This window comes from Protopterus annectens, chromosome 9.part0, assembly GCF_019279795.1.
Source record: "Protopterus annectens isolate FY-2018-M chromosome 9.part0, PAN1.0, whole genome shotgun sequence".
Classification (NCBI taxonomy): Eukaryota; Metazoa; Chordata; order Ceratodontiformes; family Protopteridae; genus Protopterus; species Protopterus annectens.
The window spans coordinates 1,145,873,483-1,145,881,638 of NC_056743.1; positions in this window are offsets into that span (position 1 = coordinate 1,145,873,483).

Consider the following 8,156-nt stretch of genomic DNA (forward strand, 5'->3'; position numbering starts at 1 on the left):
ACCACATATAACCCATTCCACGTGAAAATGGTATGTGCAATCACAATTAATACCCCTGGACATTTGTCCTGTTGGGTCATAAATATTTGCATATCCGTTGATGCATCTGCCCTGTTCATACATCCAAACCTGATGGCCTGTTGCCATCAGTCAACCCTGCATGTTGTTGGACTGTGTATTGCTGTTCAAATTATGCATGTGTTATGCTCGCTGTTCAATGGTGTGAATATCTGGGTGTTTGGTTAATGGGAATACTAATGCATGCTATTACAACTAATTGTGAATGGTATTATATGTTACTAACCCAAACTGTCATGACATAATGCAAAACATAGGACGACAGGGAAGGCGGGTTCCAGCGGACCCACCTCTCCCACCTCAGCTGGTGAGTGCACCTGGCACTAGTGCCCAGTCTGGACCCTCCTCAGGTGGCCCTGTGCCACCTGCAGGTGGAAGCGCTGCAGGGGATGGGGCTCGTCCCCCCTCTGCAAGTGTGGCCGGAAGAGAACCACCACTCACCCTCCATAGCGTCTGGACTGTGGTGTGTAGGGAGATCCAGGACTCTGTTCTTGGGCCCCTACACCAGCTTGAGGCACAGGTGGCACAACTTACGGGCATGCCTGTTGCCCGGCCTACACAGCCCCCAGCACAGCCCCATCCTGGGCAGTGAAGGAACACTGGCAACTGCCCATGGGTGGGGATATCAGTTCCACTGTTGCCATCTGTGGGCTCATGGGCTCTGGATATCCAAACCTCCGTCCCCGTCAATTGTGTAACCCCCACATGTGTCATACACGCCCTGTATGCATCTTGTTTGTCTTGTCTGTTAACCTACCCAACCTACCTCCCCAGCTATACCGACTTCCTTCACCTGACATACCACTCTCACCTGAAAAAAAAAAAAAAAGGGCACTCTGTACCAACAAAAAAATTACGCCCCATACATAGCTGCCCATTCCACACACATGTCTGCTGGACATGGAAACTATAATTTACAATTGGCTGTACAACAAGTATTATTGTTGTCCTGACACCTCTCTCAGGGGTGGAAGGTTTCAAATGTCACACCAAATTACATACATATGCACAGCTGTTGCTGATGAAGAAATGGGCAGCTATGGGCCTTACCTACATCCCTCCTGCAAATCCCAAGCTTGTTTCCCTACTGTCTTACCCTCTTTGTGACCCCTTTTTCACCATTTTCCTGTCTCCCCATTTTCATTTCTTTCAAAGAAAATAGCGCGGGTGTGCACCAGAGTAAGCACTGTTAAGCGGTTGTAAGCGGGTGTGCATGTGTGTGCGCAGAGCTAAATGCCAGTGCGCATGCGTGAGCTCCGCACAAACCAGTGCTAACCCGGTTACAACTGCTTAAAAGTGCCTTAGTCACTCTGATTGACAGGTCCTGTAGTCAGTTCAAAAGCAAAATAAAATCCCACTGTCAGTCCCGAACCCAGGACCTTGGGAACAGTAGCCTGCATAACCTACCACTAAGCCATGACTCTTATGCAAGAACATTGTGCTAAAATAAATATATCATGTAATAGTAGGAATGAATGTAAAGGGAATATAGGATGTGTAGTACACAAAGCATGTCATGTAGAACTACTGTCAAAACTAGTGGATTTCCATAATAGTAGTGTGTGAACAGAAACAGCCATGCTATTTGGTAGCTAGTAGGTAATAATGTCAGTTAATGTACATATATAAATGTATGTATATTTACATATATATATATATATATATATATATATATATATATATATATATATATAGTTGTAGGTGTCATTGTGCATACACACTTACTACAGGGAACAGGAGAGAGGATTGGAGAAATGTGAATCTACAACACAGCCTGAATCATGAGAGAGATACTAACCTTTACACTCACAGAACAGTGTCCACAGCATACCAGCATGGTCCCCGCCCTTACAATCTGAAAGGGCAATGCCTATCTCACATACCCTTTTATAGCACTGTCCTGAAATCACAGTGAGAACTGCAATCAGTACACAACTGGCTGCATGCAATTAGCAAATGCTGGCTTACAATTGGTGCAGAGGCCATCACATGGACCTATGCAGATACCTACAAAAGCATCCTGTACTAACACTCCACACATGCAATACGTTCATTGCACTGTCTGGAAGCAGACAGAGGGAGAGAGACAGACAGAGACAGAGAGTGAGAGAAAAAAAAATACACACACTACACACTGAGTCTAAGCTGTCAGCAGTGACAGTAGCAAGCCATGCCAGCAGCAGCAGGAACCAGAAGTAGTGGTAACGCAACCAGCTGTGACAAAAACAGGTAATGTAAAGTAGCAGGTTAATAGTCTGCATACTGTGAACTCTCCAAATGTGTCATAGGTCTGTATCTATAGGTATGTCCATGTGATATGTTGTGTGTACGTAGTTCCACCAAAAGGGGATGACTATACATTACATGTCAGTCAGTGTTAGGCCATGATCCTGGCAGCAGTTGTCTGTGCGTTGCCCTCATCAATGGCTGTAGTGACTGTTTTGAAAGGTCAGCCAGGTTCAAAAGGCAGGATCAGCCCATCACAAAGGCAAACTGGCCGGGAACAAGTGTCTGCAGGTACCCAATATCGCTGTATATGCATCCCATACTGAATAATACCATAGCTTAGCAGACCAGGCCGGTTATGCCTATGATGCGGTAGTTTCCAGGGTCAGTAGAGGTGCCTCCTTAGTGGTGTGGGACCACTGTTGCTGTATGCCAGTGTTCAGGTACATATCCTGTAGTACAGCCAAGGTTAAATATCATTCTTATATGCAGTTGTATGTCCTCTTGGAGTGCACGTAGCACACATCCAGGGATACCATCAGGTCACAGTGATGCTGTGTGTTCTGCTTTGCTGAGGGCGGCCCTCACCTGGACATGTGAGATGATAGGGAGGTTACATTCAGCTGTGATAAGTATTTCTACTTGTGGGGAAGAAGGAGGGGGGATACGTGCACCGAACCTGTCTGCAAGAATGTTGCCAATATCTGTGTGTTCGGTGAATGTTAAGTAGGTGTTTATTAACTCAGAGCATATCTGAGGCATTTGGTCCATATGTGTAACATAACTGAAGAAGGCCTTGTGGTTATCTATAGTGTTTGTGGCCATTTCCCTCCCTGAGTAGGCCGTGGCCATTGTTATGAGAGACCATAGCGTATTACCAGTGCTGACCACAGATGCCTTCCCTTAATGTGAATCTGCTCTGTCCTGCAGTAGCCTCCTGCTATTGTTATACAATCTGCCTCTGGCTGGGGTCCACCGGACAGGATGCCTAACCTTTGTGCATAGGGTCTGGGTTAGAAATGTGTGTGCAAGTTCCATGCAGTCTGTGGGATGTCCGTGGTAAGCATTCGCAAAGGGGTCAGCAGTGTGGGTTGTGGCTTCCACTGGCCCAGTGGACTGCATGGATACCATCTCAGTCCTAACAAGTGAATAACTGTCTAATCACATACATATCAAAGTAGTCTACTGTGCTGGTGGTGGTGGTGGGATATGTATATCCAGGCCGAGTAACTTGTGTCCACATCACACTAGTGGATGGCGTTCCACATACAGTACCTTGGTATGAACCCCCAGAGTGAGGTTGTGCATTGGACCTGTTGCAGTGTGATGACCGATGGGGCATGCTACTATGTTGTATGGAATGTGGCAGGTATTGTTGCACATGTGTTGGCTGAGCACTGATATCTGGCCATGTACTTGTGTATCCACCATGAGACACACACATGCAACATATGGGAGTAGTAGTATATCACTACACTTGAGTATCATGTATAGTATGTGTGCCATATATTGCTGACATAGTCTGCTGATATCCTGTTTGTGTTCTCTTCCAGGGAGATGGTGCATCAGCGTAATCCCGCCTACTCTGCAGCAGAAGATGAGGAGATACACCAGAGCCTGGTGCAGGAGTATGACATACTGTTTTCCCGCACCAGCCAGAATAAGCAGGAGAGGGCTGCACTGTGGCAAGACCTTGTCTGTAGGGTAAATGACATTGGCACGCATAATAGGACATATGAGCAGGTACAACATCACTGCAGTGATTTAATCAGAAATGTCCATCAGTGTGCGTCGGATATCCACAGGCAACAGGTTGCCACAGGAGGTGGGGTGGCCACACATCCCCCCTCACCAGACTGGAGGGGCTGCTCCTAAGTGTTGTGGCTCCAGCCCCGGAACAGCAACAGCAATACACCTGCATCATGATGGAGGCTGGATCCACACAACAGCATGACATGGAGCATGCAGGTAATACGCCATATGTACACTTGACTGTTCTGTACACTGTTAGTTTATGTATGTGTAAGGTGTGTCCGTGGTATGTAGCTGTCAACATAGTATGTAATTGTGCATATGTGATATTGGCAATATCAGCAGCTGACGTGTGAAAGGCAACTGGTGTACTACTGCACTGTATCATATGCAGTATCAATGGCACAGTTGTGCCCACTGACATTAATCTCCTCATTTCTGCAGGTCCCTCCGGGGTTACAGCAAGGCAGGCCATCCATGCTGGTGAGTGTGTTTAACAATACCTATAACAGTCCTGATAGTGCTAGTAATACTAGTGTAACTCAGTAGTGCTCTGTGTGTGTACTGCGGGGTGTGCATGTGTGCAGGTGTGCCTGTGTCCACGTGTGCATGTGTGCATGTGTGCATGTGTGCCTGTATCCATGTGTGCATGTGTGCCTGTGTGCCTGTGTCCATGTGTGCATGTGTGCATGTGTCCACGTGTGCATGTGTGCATGTGTACATGTGTCCACGTGTGCATGTGTGCCTGTGTGCCTGTGTGCCTGTGTCCATGTGTCCATGTGTCCATGTGTGCATGTGTGCATGTGTCCACGTGTGCATGTGTCCACGTGTGCATGTGTGCATGTGTGCATGTGTCCACGTGTGCATGTGTGCATGTGTGCATAAGTGCATCACTGGTAACATTGTGTGGACACTGTAAACTGTGTTTCCTGTCTTCCTCCCACAGGTTCTGGTGCTGCTCTAGTGTCCTGCAGCAGGGAACCTGAATCTGGTGCCACAGGTACTGGTAATGATGATATCTGTATAATGGTACAGGAAGGTGTGTCAGGGTCCGCCATTGTTCAGCCAATTGACAGTACACAGCTGTCAACCCCATCATTGCACACACTCATCCTGCCAGTACATCCTTTGTCACCATTGTCCCTAGGTGATGGACAGGATACAGTGGGCATTGTCCAGAGTAATGTGGTATCTGTGGCACATGCTTCCCCACACAGCAGCCATGGGCAGGGTCCTGCGATGGTACCACACAGACAGTTGCCCATGGGTTCTCGTGGGAGCATCCATGGGCATACTGCCTCTGGCAGACGTGCCCAAAGAGGTCTGTCAACCTCAGCTATTTTTCGGGCTGTCATGCAGGCACAGTCGCATATGGAAAGGTACACCAGACATGGTCTGAGGGAGCTGAGAGCATGTCGCACAGCCATGACTGACAGTATGCATGACATCGCGGATGCTATCCGTAATTTCACCGATGTCATAGACAGACGTTGTGGGGACATATTACAGCAGTTCCACAACCAAATGTCCATGAGCCAGGGCAATGGTGGGCGGTTGCGGCATCGACGTGGCCGATTGCCAGCAACAGCAGCAGCTGGCAGTCGGTGCAGACGACAACAGGCCCGCGCACACCCCCATAGTGCCAGCAGCAGCCCCAGCAATGCTGGGTCTGTGCTGTCATCGGAATGCCCCAGGAGACCATGTGCACGTGGCTCTGGACAGTCCCAACAGGGACCTGTGTCCAGTCAAAACACTCCCGCTTCTGATGACAGTACCCAGTCTGGCTTAGTACTGGATACAGTCCGTAGCACCCCTGCCAGGCACAGGTGCTATGTCCGTGCCCACAGACACTGATCTGTATGACCTGCCAGGTGCAGTCTGTGGCTGTCCACAAACCCCTGTATATGGCAGCCATGAGGTGGAACTGTGTGCGTGCATACACACATGCGAAATGTTAACACCTAGGGCTACCACATACACGCACACACTGCACCAACAGTGCCCCACCCTGTACTGCTGTCCCTCACCAGCACACATACACACACATGTCAATTGGTGGTATCAGTGGCAGACACAGGCATACCTAATTCACACCCTGTGCATATGATGAAACTGTGCCACCTCCTGCAATCTCCAACATCAGTGCAGGAACAGGTAAACACGTTGCTGATGCACAGGGTGACTACATAGAAGTGTATTAGTAGTATCATGTTGGTAACAGTACAGTGTGCTGATATGACTATGTGTATATCCCAGCATGCCTGATGCAGTAACCGTATGACTGTCCTGAATTGTTATCTGCACCCATAGTATGTACCAAAGTGTAACAGCTGCTCATAATTGCATACCGGTGGTAAGGATGTCAACAGATAGCCACATACATGGGTAGCACAGGGGGGACGCTAATGCAAGTAGTGATATGCAATGATGGACATGTACAGTAATGGTGGCAAGTTGCCCACAACGAGTATGCAATGTGGATGTTTGCGCATGTTGATATGTGTGCAGTACCGATGTAATCCAAATCACAACTAACTATGACATAATATCAGTTCTACCATGGGCATCTGCGCTGTGCATTCTTGGATACATGTTGATAGTGCCTACATATTTGCACTGTTACCTACTGTTAGTGTTACCCCTTCTTTGTTGTACAATGGACTACTTCCAGCCCTGCTTACTGTAGCTTTGTTTGCATGCATGTTCGCTTGGGGTTCCCTGGAACACTGCTTCCACCTGCAATGCAGAGTTACAGTGCTTCTGTGGACTCCTAGTGACATCTGCATAGCGTACGATACGTATGTCAAGTTTACACATGACAGAACGTCACTGTCTGTCCTGTTCACATGTACGTGGCCTGTGACACATTGCACATGTCTTACCTGGCATTTACCCACGTGTGCAGTCATATATGCCAGTGCTATGAAACAGTAGCAGTACACCCACACATACACACCTTCAGTATGTTGTTCCCCATTGGCCCTATGTGTTGGTACTCACCATGGCAATCACACTACTAGGGTAGCATGTGCAAAGGTAACCTGTGAATCACCTCTATGGTCTAGTTGTGGTTTATGTGAGTCATATGGCAATGTCACAGCTGCCACATGTATGCAGTCAACCATCACCCTTGGCCAGGAATGTACAACACATGTGTGGGATGCCACCACATAGCCAATCTGGGGACTGAGCACTCTGAACCCAGTAATGCCATACCCTGTCAGGTGGCATGTCATACTACAGTGACTACAATACCAGTCAGACATAGACACGCACTGACAGCAAGCAGAACACACTGGGGCATACATGGGGACTCAGAATAGCATCCTGCCTGAGCATCACACACCTCCGCAGCTGGCACACAGGCATATGTTACGTTGGAACAGAGCACATGCCACACATGGCACACACATCCCGTGAGCCACACACTCACAGCCTGTAGGGCTACACAACACACCTGCTACAGGTGTGTCAGGTACCTCTCTTGGCCGCTGCAGTGGGGTCCCGCTCAACAGGCTGTACATGGTGAAGGTTACAGTGATATGCCTCTGGGGCACTATGGTCCACCACAAAACACATGCATACAGGTCAGTCAGAGGCATGGACACATATGACTCAGTCATTGACCATGCCACTATGGATGACCTGAGACATACCTCCCTGGACTACATGATAGGGAACATAGAAGGGATCTCTCAGCATGTGGCATGGGCCAGAATGAGCCTGATCTTGGTTGCCATCATACCCTTACCAGGTATGTACCACTATATGTAGGAAGGGTGTTCTATGTCTACATTCTGCTCAGTTCCAATGTCATTCATAGGGTATCCACTGGCTGTCAACGTGTGCTTACATGCTAGGGAAGCCACAATGATGTGCGAGGGGCAGCTTGCACGTGACACCCATGGCCCAATGTATATTGGCGAAGCCCCTTGATACACACATAGTGCCTTATGCTGCAGGACACGGATTACATAGCCACCTCCGCGGGTATCACACAGGATAGGACACTAACAGTGATGCTACACAACACCAGCAGTGTACACCGCAAGATGCATGCACTGGACACTGTCCTCAGCACGGTGAACTGCAATGTCTGT